The sequence below is a fragment of the Triticum urartu genome, chromosome 5A (assembly GCF_056163025.1).
Source record: "Triticum urartu cultivar PI428250 chromosome 5A, HENAU_Tu73, whole genome shotgun sequence".
Lineage (NCBI taxonomy): Eukaryota > Viridiplantae > Streptophyta > Magnoliopsida > Poales > Poaceae > Triticum > Triticum urartu.
Genome location: NC_141877.1, coordinates 595,817,979 through 595,829,928, shown reverse-complemented (window position 1 = coordinate 595,829,928; position 11,950 = coordinate 595,817,979). Strand labels below are relative to the sequence as shown.

The 11,950-nt window shown below is 50.0% G+C and overlaps 1 pseudogene; it reads right to left on the bottom strand.

Annotated features, from left to right (window-relative positions):
* Nucleotides 1-8,606: 8,606 nt before the first annotated feature.
* On the bottom strand, nt 8,607-9,721 carry LOC147973180 (uncharacterized; annotated as a pseudogene).
* Nucleotides 9,722-11,950: the final 2,229 nt, after the last annotated feature.

Genomic DNA, 11,950 nt, shown 5'->3' with positions numbered 1-11,950 from the left:
GTCATTTTATTTTGGTTAAACTGCACAGACAATTATGAAGACAAGAGGAAAGGTCAAGAGTGGGCACCTCCTCCTCTGGCTGTTCTCTTGGGGAGGTTTGTATGTTTGTCTCTAATGCCTGTCGACTACATACCTGACATCATGATGTAATGTTAAGTCATTTCCTTTTGTAAAGTGTCACTGAATTGTCAAGGCAGTGATGGCATTTTATTTTAGTAGAACTGCACAAAATTTTCTTAAAAGAAGAGGAAAGGTCAGGGATGGCTCACATTTCCAGAAAAAACTATGTATGCCTTCCTCACATCAGCCGCTGTTGCTTTATTTATTCCTTCAAACAGGTGGTTAGAAACAGTCTGTCTACCTTTTCCCATTAAGAAATTGGAATTCTTATATTTGTGAGTCTATGCTTCAACTAGTGCCACTTTTAGAGTAATCACACTTTCAATATCTATGCAAACAGGGATGCTCGATTTTAGTGGAATTGCACAAAAAGTCCAACTGGTTCAACATTAGGAGCATGTTTTTTTCCAAAACTTTATATCCAATTGGTGGCACTATGAGCTGTTCATTACGAAGGTACATGGTTTGCTACTATCTTGCTACTCTTTTTGTATTGTCATTAGATAGTAATACTGGTGGTTTGCATGTGAATTCATTGGCAGGGTTGACCTACATTGGAGGTCCAGGACAGGATTCAATGATTGGATGCTCAATTTCAGTTGTATCAATTTCACCTCTTCCATCACTGCGAACATGGATATCCTTGGTATGATGAAGAATAGGCGCTATATTTCTGCTCTGAACCAGCAAATCAATTCAGTATGAAATTGTCCAGTGCAAAACATAACTGTATCAGATTGTCCAGTGCAGAACATGAAAGATGCTAAGAGGAAGAGACATGTTTAAACCGAAAATACAAGGTGTGGTATATGTTTGCTAGCTTCTTGATATTTGTGCAGACATAGATGTCTGCCCGTTGCTATTTGGCAAACCAACAAAGTGCCCGCAATTTTGGTTGAACTGCACAAGAGAATAGTATAGTCACTGCATGCAGTGCCATTTGAAAATAGACACAGAAAGATTGGATAGTCACTTCATGGACTGCAGAAAAGTAGTATTGTACTATTTATTGGCCAACACTAGGTGCTTCATTTCTTTGGTCTGATTATACAATGGGCATCATTTTGCCTAAGTTAAAGTTTGTATTCCAAAAATAGTCTCGCCGTGTGATCGAGAGAAGACCAAATCATATTGCAGTGGATGTTCCTCCATCATGTGTGGTTCATTCTCATGGTTCCAGCTGTTGGTGAAACCACTTACGTTTGCAAGAGGAATTGTAGACTTCACAAACAAATTTGTCTTTTAATCTGTACTGAATGTTGGCCAAGAGAAGCATCCAAGTTAGTAGGAAGAACAGATGTTTTTTCTAGATCTTTGCTTTTGGAGCTACATATTTGTATATGATCCGTGAATCATTGAGATGCATTAACATGTTGATCTTATGTATGGGAATCGTACTAGTTAGTTTTAGTTGCGACGCAAGATCCAAAGTGGCTGATCTTTGCTTTTGGAGCTACATATTTGTATATGATCTGTGAATCATTGAAATGCATTAACAGTTACTTATTTCTGTTCGCTCAGTGTTTACAAGTTACTGATCGATCACTAGCTAGCCTACAAATGCGGTCCTGGCAGTTTTATTTGCGACGCAAGATGCAAAGTGGCAGTTTTTTGAATAAAAATGCCTACCTCTGAAGAAACTGGCAAGCTACACTATCGATCCTACACGGATAAAAATTCCTACCTCTGGAGAAACTGACAAGCTACACTATCGATCCTACACGGATAAATAGCGGATCACACACATACTACCTCCTTTCCGGTTTGCAAGACTCAATTCAAGAAACGACCTACTCGATCCTACACGAATAAATAGCGGATCACGCACGTACTAGTACCTCCTTTCCGGTTTGCAGGGCTTAATTCAAACCTCTCACCAACCAAGGTACTCCCTCCGTTCAGGATTTATTAGTCCCATGAGCAAAGCAGCAAGACCAAGGCATGGCAATAATTAACGGCATGCAGAACTTTAAGCCTAATTAATTCCAGCGATTTAAGTGGCTGCATGCGTGCCCTAGGCATGCAGAAGTTTAAGCCTAATTAATTCCAGTGATTTAAGTGGCTGCATGCTGCTTCGCGTACTGCCTGCGAACGATTCTGAGTGCCTGCATGCAGCCGGCCGTAATTAAGGCAGCTAACTGATGCGAAAAAAGATACGCTTTAAATCCGTGGAATCACTATTAACAAGGAGGGAGATGATTCGAGTGCACTCATTTGACCGCCATGCCGGCGTGCGACCCAGACGGGACGGGACGGCACAGTCATAATTTCAGTTTCTCTAGTTTTCCATGGCAAGCTGGCGCGCTAAGCCATTATGCATTGAATTCCAATGGCAGTCGCGCTACCTTCCGCCTATAAGTACTGTTTCCTGGCCTTCGCAGGCGCCACCGTGACCCAACTCGCCATATCCTCATAAGCCCCCACCGGCCCGACGTCGCTCGCGACGTCCGCCATGCCCCCGCTCGTACGCGGTAGGCGACGCCGGAAGCAGTCACCGCCGGAGCTAGTGTTCGGGTTTTCACCGGAAGGCAGACGGAGGGAGGAGGCATTCTATCTATCTTTAGATGGCAATGCGGAGATCGAGGAGTTGTTGGAGCACAACCGCATGGCGGAGGAGCAGGAGTTGTTGGAGCGCGACCGCCTGGCGGAGGAGCAGCGTATCGCCGATTTGCACCGCTAGCAGGACATGGAGCAGCAGCGCACCGATGCTCTGAGTCGCGAGCAGAGCGCCCGCAACTGGGCCGACTACGTGGAGGCCGGCACCCGGCAAATAGCCCTGGAGGCTGTCGGGCACGCACGCGTTGGCGACGCCGATTTTTACTACCAGCTCGTCCAGTGGGTTTCCCGCTTGGAAGCCGAAGCTTCGGTGGACCACGCCGGCATGGAATGGGCCAACGTGCGCGAGCAACGCGCCCTATTGCACCTCTGGCAAGTCCGAGGCGAGACGGAGGACGCCGGTGCCGGCGTTTAGCCTGGACAGCAGATGGCGGCCGACATCGTCTAGTTAGCTAAGAGTAAGTTAGTACTTGTACGCTACTAGAGTGTTAGTGGGAGTAGATAGTTTAGATAGTTAACTTGGCTATGATGGTTGTCAACGTGGAAGTTCAATACTCTATATGTGGATCAGACCTGTCCGTTTGAACGTATGGAATGGGCTGTTATTTTTTTAAATGGGTTGTATTTGTCCTCCACGGTTTAGAGGCTGACTTGTGGGCCTAGCAAGTTGACGCGTACACAATCAGGAGATGATTGTACGTGGAGACGATGACAGCAGGGACCCGCCAAGGTCATGGCAGTACGCAAGCAAGTGCCTCCTCATTTCAAGCCAATAAAAAAATGGCTGCTCCTAGTGGATTTCTGACATCTAGGTCCCATGCCATTGTCAATGTAGTCAATAAACGAGAGAATTGCACAATGAGCGGCTGACACCAGGGACCCAGCAGCTCGCCCAGCTATTTTTGTTTTGGGTTAAATTTGATAAATGCCCCTCCAAATCTGGTGTATCCGAGAAATGCCACTGCGATTTCCAAACTTTGAAAAATGCCATTTCAAGTGGCATTTTTTGAAGTCTGGAGTGGCGTTTTTCAAAGTTTGCAAACTGCAGTGGCGTTTTTCAAAGTTTGCAAAAATTGTAGTGGCATTTTTCAAAGTTTGGAAATTGCAGTGGCATTTTTATGAATCGCCATAATTGGAGTGGCATTTATCTAATTTGTTTTTGAGACAGAAGCAGGGTGTCAACTGGCCTTTGTGGGACACTTTGGCATGTCTAGACAGCCGTTTCTTTTATGTTTACCACAGACCAGCCCAGTAGTTTTTTTTTCTTTCTGAAAATGGCTAGCCTAGTTTTTTTGTGATTTGTCAAGTAAGTCGCTTTATCAGGCCTGTTGGGCTGCAAATCTTTCAAGACGAGGAGAGCTTCATTAGGCTAGCTGAGAAAACGGCCTATCAGTAATGAGAAATGGGATGTACATTTTTAAAACACATCAAACCGGCAATTATTTTCAAATATCTTTTTTTCATTTCGAGATTTTAAATTGCATTGATTTTTATGCGTGGACAATTTATTGGATTTTATATTGATATACATTTATTTTTAAAATCAGTCTGAATGTGACTCGAAATTTCGGGATTAAAAACAGTTCAGACCACACCGACATATGTAAAATTTTGTATAATTTTTTAACTGTGGCCACAATATGGGCTGTAATGCTAACATACAGAATATGGGCTCCAAAAAAACCTGTAAGAATTAGCAAATGGGCTGTAAATTATTTGAAATAATGGCAGATGGGATGTATGCTGTTTTCCACAGATTTGAGGCTTTCCACAGATGGCGTGTGTACTATTGGATGTCCATCCAACGGCCGTCGTGCTTCTTCAATCTCTGCTCTTCCTGCTCCAGCTGCTCAAACAAGCGCCGGCGGGACTGCCTGCTCCCTCCTCCTCGCGATCGGCTATGCTGCCGCGCAGGCCTCACCGCCCCACCGTACTCCCATCGCTGGCCTAGCCATCCCTCTACTCACCCACACCTGCTGTTATTCTCCGGCGACGGCAGACGAACCAGTAAACCCTCATACAGTCGTACTCCCTTCCGCGTGGGAAACAAAAACAACGGCCGAGTCTTCCCTTCTTTCGTGTCGTTCCCTTCCTAGGCCTCGCCGTCGTCCACCGCCCTGGTGCTCTCGGCGTGGCGTGGTCAGCATGGTCAACGACCGACATGCATATAAAGTGGACTGTACGTGGAGAGGCTGACAGCTGGGTCCACAGCCGCACACAAGGAAATGCCTCCTTATTACGCGCAAAATAATGATTTCCTCCGCCTAACATCTGGGACCCACCGAAACGGCCTCTGTATTTCGCAAAAAAAACGTTACCGCCGCTGACAGCTCGGACCCACCAGCTATATCTTCGCACGCAAGGAAGTGCCTCCTTATCACGCACAAAAAAATGAATACTCCCCTTGCTAGCTGGGACCCAGTATAGTGGGCCTACTAAGTTGACGGGGACGAAGGGCTTTGTCAACTTAGTCAATATGCACGATTCTAGCTCGACTGACCATACGATGTCCATCCAACGGCCGTAGTGCTTCTTCAACCTCTGGTCTTCTTGCTCCAGCCGCCCAAAGCAGCGCCGGTCGTGCTGCCTGCTCCTGCCTCCCGTGGCCAGCTGTGCTGCCACGGAGGCCTCACCGCCCCCATACTACTCCCACCGCTGGCCAGGCCATCCCTCCACTCCACTCACCCACACCCCCTGTTATTCTATTGCGACGGCAGCGCAGCCGAACCAGTGAACCCTCGTACTCCTCTCCGCGTGGACATCTAGTGCCGCGTCTTCCCCGGCTCCGCGTCGTCCCCTTCCTAGGCCTCGCCATCGTCCACCGCCGTGGTGTTGTCGGCGCGGCATGGTCAATGTGGTCAACGACCAAATTCCATCGAAAGAATACTGTACGTGCAGAGGCTGACAGCTGGGTCCACGACAGCCGCAAGGAAGTGCCTCCTTATTACGCGGAAAATAATTATTCCTCCACCTGACAGCAGGGACCCACCGGACGCCCACCAGTATATCACGAAAAAAACATTTGCCCCTGACTGCTGGGACCCACCAGACGGGCCACTGTATTTCGCGAAAAAAACGTTCCCCCTGCTGTCAGCTCGGACCCACCGGAAGTGCCTCCTTATTACGCACAAAAAAATGAATACCCCCCTACTAGCTGGGACCCACCTTGGTGGGAGGCTGACTTGTGGGCCTACTAAGTTGACGGGGATGGAGGGCTTTGTCAACTTAGTCAATATGCACGATTCTAGCTCCAGTGACCGTACGATGTCCATCCAACGGCCGTAGTGCTTCTCCAACCTCTTGTCTTCTTGCTCCAGCCGCCCAAAGCAGCGCCGGTCGTGCCGCCTGCTCCGGCCTCCCGTGGCCGGCTGTGCTGCCGCGGAGGCCTCACCACCCCCTACTATTCCCACCGCTGGCCAGGCCCTGCAGCGACGGCAGCCTCACACCGCAGCCGAACGAGTGAACCCTCATACTCCTCTCCACGTGGGCATCCACTACCGCGTCTTCACCGGCTCTGCGTCGTCCCCTTCCTAGGCCTCGCCGTCGTCCACTGCCCTGGTGCTCTCGGTGCGGTGTGGTCAACGTGGTCAAGGAACGACTTCCATCGGACGTGGATTGTACGTGGAGAGGACGACAGCTGGGTCCACGGCGGCAGCAAGGAAGTGCCTCCTTATTACGCGGAAAATAATGATTCCTCCACCTGACAGCAGGGACCCACCGGACGGGCCACCGTATTTCGTGAAAAAAAGTTTCCCTCCTGACTGTTGGGACCCACCAGCTACACCTTCGCACGAAAGGAAGTGCATCCGGGCAAAAAAAATGATTCGCCCCCCTGACTGCTGGGACCCACCAGCTACATCTTGACAAGCAAGGAAGTGCCTGACAGTCGGGACCCACCTAGTCGAAGCGTTCGTAGAGTTGTCATTCTGGTCGCGAACATGTATGTACATATATACTGGTGGATGTAGAGGCGCGCACGTGTCGTAGTAGAGGCGGCCAGGGTGCAAGAAAGAAAATACGGCCACATACGTGTACATACGGGCGGGGTCTCGAACGCCTACTCGCACATACGTATGGCAAGGGCTCGTTGACATGGCTGGGTCGAAATGGAGAAACAGCGTCATCGTCGTGTTCATGGGGAGGCAACGGAATGCGTCGTGTTCATGGGGAGGCAACGGAATGCGTCGTGTTCATGGGGAGGCAACGGAATGCGTCGTGTTCATGGGGAGGCAACAGAACGCGTGGGAGCCAACCGGCTGGGTCGAAACGAAATGCGTGGTCATGTTCATCGGGAGGGCTTGGACGGAACAGGCGATGGAAACGAGGCCTGGCGTACCGCACAACGGAGGAAACGGACCTCCTACGTTCAGAACTGGCTCCTGTTGATCGGGAGGGGTCTGGCGTACCGCAAAACGGAGGAAACGGACCACCTACGGTCAAAACGGGGGTCCTGTTGATCGGGAGGGGTGTGGCATACCGCAAAACGGAGGAAACGGACTTGTGTTGGAGCGCTATGGTCGAAACGGGGGTCCTGTTCATCGTGAGGGGTGCGGCGTACCGCAAAACGGGGATCCTGTTCATCTCCACCGTCGACCCCCTCCAGCCTCCACGAGCTACTGTTCATCCACCGTCGACCTCCTCCAGCCTCCACGGGCTCCTGTTCATCCAGCCTCCACCGCGCGCTACTCCACCGGCTACTGTTCAACCACCCCTCCACCGTCTACTGTTCATCCAGCACTCCACACCACGGGGTCCTGTTCAACCACCCCTCCACGGGCACCCCTCCACCATCTACTGTTCATCCAGCCCTCCACACCACGGGGTCCTGTTCAACCACCCCTACACCGTCTACTGTTCATCCAGCCCTCCACACCACGGGGTCCTGTTCATCCACCCCTCCACGAACACCCCTCCACCGTCTACTGTTCATCCAGCCCTCCACCACACCACGGGGTCCTGTTCATCCAGAAGCAACGCCACCTCTCACTGTTCATCCAAACCCCACCGCAACGCTCACTATTCATCCCATCGATCGGCTTCAGTTAGCAGCAGTAGCGAAGGAATCGCTCGATCGGGTTTAGTTAACAGCCATCGATCGATCGCTCGGGTTCAGTAGCGCGTAGCCTGCAGTGCAATCGCTCGGGTTCAGTTAGAGCCCAACGCCTCGCTCGGATTCAGTTAGAGCCAACGCCTTGCACACACGCGCGTACGTGTACGAGAGAAACACGCATCGCTCGGCCCCCGACCTCCCACCGTAACCGGGAACTCCAAGAAATTTTCCTCCCCCTCGCTTCTACCACGGTTTTTCCCATCATGGACTGCCCAAAGAATATCATGCAGCTGCGTCTCCGGCCCGCCCAGGACGAAAAGCCCATTTTCTGTCATGATTTTTTGTCATAGAAGTAGGAGCCCACCACATCTATGATGATACCGGGTTTTGTCACAATTATCGTCATAGAAGTGTCATATGTATGACAGAAAAAAAGTTCGTTTGGCCCAAAATGTCACGGATGTGTCTTTTTTTTGTAGTGGAAGCACCGTCGAGCACGTCCGGTGCGGGAGCAGGTGCAGCTGCAGGTGCTGGTGCAACGCTAGTCGAGCTGCTCCCCGCCAAGAAGTCAGCAAGGGGAAAGTCCGCTGCATTTTTTCTGGATTTTGCCTGGTCCAATTGAAAACGGCCGGAACCAAGGAAGTAGAAATATCTACAGCCACCTGTTTTGCGGCAGCTACCACTGTTGCGACTGTCTGAGTTGATTTCTTCTCAACCGCAATCTCAACCTTCTTGTCGATGTTTTGTTCATTTAACCTCCATCTTTCCTTTCTCTCCTCCGTGGTCTCACGGTAGTACTTCTTCCACGTGGCGCCGTCTTCGACACCGTGCACGCGTCCATACGATGGTCGAGTATCCACCGGTTGTTGTTTCAATATGTTCAACGCCCGGTTGAATGGAGTGTCCCACTTGGGCCTCGCCAATGCCTCAGGCGGCGAGTCGCTTTTGGCCGCAATCCCGTGCTACTCTCTTTGCAAAAGGCACAAGGATCGTTTACAAATATGACTAACGTGTGCAGTCGAATTGATCAGAAACAAAAATTACCAGCAGTCTCATGAACTCCATAATGACCGGTTTTGTCTCGTAAACCTTCTTCACTGGGTCCCAACAGTGCCGGGCCCTGAGGACGTCACGCTCCTGCGGGACGGTGAACTCCGCCAAGGGGTCTGGGATGCCCAGACTCGCGGCTTCCGCGTCCTCCTTGGCCCATTTGGACCTCTTTCCGCCTTAACCACGGCTTCCGAGGTGGTGGCTCCCAATGTTCCTCTCTTGAAGCCCCTTCATGTACTTAGACTTTTTTTTGGCAGCTTCAGCCTCACAAGCCTCCTTGAATATTTGAAACTGCTCTTCTGTGATTGTCGGATTATACTTTACAATCTCGGAGTATGGTTCCTTCTTGTCGATGATCTTTGCTTTCACTCGATTTTTCCAGGCGGCCAACGCGTCACTAAACTTGGTCATGGCGTGTTTGTTTATCTTCTTCATTGTCGGGTCCTCATCTGGATCTTCATAATCCTTCTCATTCCGGCCCGGGAACAAGAATATCTGGTGAAACTTCTATCTTCTGTAGTTTCTTATATTTTCTATCTTCTGTAGTTTCTCATTGTTTATGGTGGCGGTTGTCCGTACGATGCAGCCTATTTGATTGCCGTAGCATCGACGCGCTTCCTCGGGCGCCTTTGGCTCAAAATTGTCGTCGTCCACCTCCGTGACCACCAGTCTAGTACTCCTGAGTTTGTTAGGAAGCCGTTGCCTCTTTGCTTTCGGTTCTACACCGGCTCCGCTCCCCGAGGCAGCGCCGGTCTCGATGCTGGTCTGAGTCTGAGCGCCGGTCTCAGTCTCAGCATCGGTCTGTGTGTCGGTCTCAGTCCCCGATGCCACCGGTGGGCCCAGCAACAACATCGGTTGATCGTCATCAAGGCTAAAAAATTCGTCTGCTGCCCGGTAAACGTCGTCGCAATCACCAAAACCCTGTCCTTCATCGTTGCTAGCCATGTTTCCTATGATTAAATCTAGTCAATTAATTATAGACCTAATAAAATGAATATTGACATAAAAAAGGCCTATTGTTTTGCAGGAACGTTGACTCCTTCTTGGTGCGGGAAATCCCGGGCACTCGATATGTCCTAGTTTGTAGCACAAGTCATGCCGAAATTCACGAAAAATTTCGGCATGACCTTTGCTAAAAAGTGGACAAATCGAGAACCTGAAATTTGCTGGAACGGAAATGAATCAACATTCCGGCAAAACATATATAGGCCACTCAGCTTCATTGAAACAACAAAGCCACTTGGGCACAAACAACATGACCACTTCAATGAAAAGATATAATCAACAAAGCCACTAACTAAAGTTTTGCACTAACCTAGGTAATTAACCTAATTAAACTAGTTAACCTAACTACTTCTCTGTCAAAGCCCTAACTAAATTTTTGCCCTAACCTAGATAATTAACATAATTAAACTAGCTAACCTATGCAGGAGAGAGAGAAGAGGGGTGGGGGCTTACAGAGGATGGCTCAAGTGCTGGCGAGGGAGGCAGGGGCGTCTCCGGTGACGGCGAGGGAGGCAGTTGTGGCGAGGGAGGATCTAGTGGCGTCGACGGCGGCTCCGGTGGTGTTGATGAGGCCACGCGACTCTGTGGCGTTGGGGGCGGCTCCGGTGCCGCCGATGGCGCACGGCTCTGGTGGCTCCGGGGGCATTGACGTCGGCAGGAGACGGCGGCGAAGTGGGGCGACGGCGAATCGGGGAGACGGTGGCGGGGTGGGTCGAGAGATTTGGGGGGCAAGTGGTGGCCGAGGGGAAACGGTTTTTTGGTTAAGTCAAAACTAGCGGTAGCGCGTTCGCAGAACGCGCTATAGCTAAGGTAGCTATAGCGCTTTTTCCAAAACGCTCTACTGCTATACCTATGTAATTTTCTCCCTTCTTTATTTCCTTTTCTTTTTCAATAGCAGGGGTCCTGGAAACGCGCTGCAGCTACGTTAGCTATAGCGCCTCTTACTAACACATGCTACAGTTGTGCCTTTCTCTGTTTTTTCGCTTTTTCATTTATTTTGCTGTACATTTTATTTTTTTTCTTTCTCCTTTTTTTGTTTCTTTCATTTTCATTTACTTTTCTATTTGTTTTTCATTTTATTTTATTTCCATTAGCAGTAGCGCTCTTACTCGGAAACGCGCTGCTACTCATGCCCTAGCGGTAGCGTGCTTCGTACAAGCCCGCTACTGCTATGCGTAACCCATCGTTCCACCAATGGTAACATTAGTAGTAGCGCTTTTACGATTACACGCGCTACTGCTACAATCGTATCTGCAGCGCGGTTTATTCTTAACCGCTACTGCTATCTAGCACTAGCGCCCTTTTCTGACCCGCGTTGTTGCTAAATTTCTATGTATAAGGTTTTCCCTAGTAGTGGCTGGACATCCCCTCTCTATGTGTCGTCGTGGGTGTGCTTGTTGTTTTGTGGGGAGCGATCGAAAGGTTGAAGAGACTAAGGTTATAATGGCCGCGGGAATTAAAGGGGAAGCTGGACGGCCAGGAATATTGGCAGGCCCTGATGGCAGTTCTAATTTGCAGCGCGTAACTCCACCATGCCGCACGTAACTGCATCGTGTGGCAACGCGTGCGGCGCAACCGCATGCATATGGGGCACCCGACGTGATCGTGCGCACGCCCAACCGCTGGCACAGCACGCGCGGAGGGACGCGAGCAGAGCGCTCCGTGGTCACCTCAAGGAAAAGTTGTCCACAAGTCGAGCGCGCCGATGGACGCGAGCAAAGCGCGCCAAAGGACGCGACAGAGTGCGCCGCGGTGCCTAACGATGAGCACAGCGCGCTGCGGCGCCTAACGGCGAGCAGAGCTTGCCGAGGGACGCGAGCAGAGGACGGCACAGTGATACATGGCAAACAAGACGAACTGTGCGAGCGATGTCGGAGACATCAAGCACGAATCAGATTAGAGTTGCGTGTGCGATACGTGGTAGACAGGTGATCCATCAGAGCTGTTTGTGATGGAATGAGCTGTGTGTGTTGCGGGCAAGTGCTTGCTGGTGTATAACCTTAAATTTAACCAAAAAAGTGTTAATGCATGTTACAAAAATTGTATAGCTGGAAACTATGTTCAAATACGACTCCAACGATGTAATCTATGGCGACATGCATTTGTATTTTATTAGTTAAATCCTACTTATAAACCAGGACGGGGGTATAGTAGGTAATTAAATCGCAA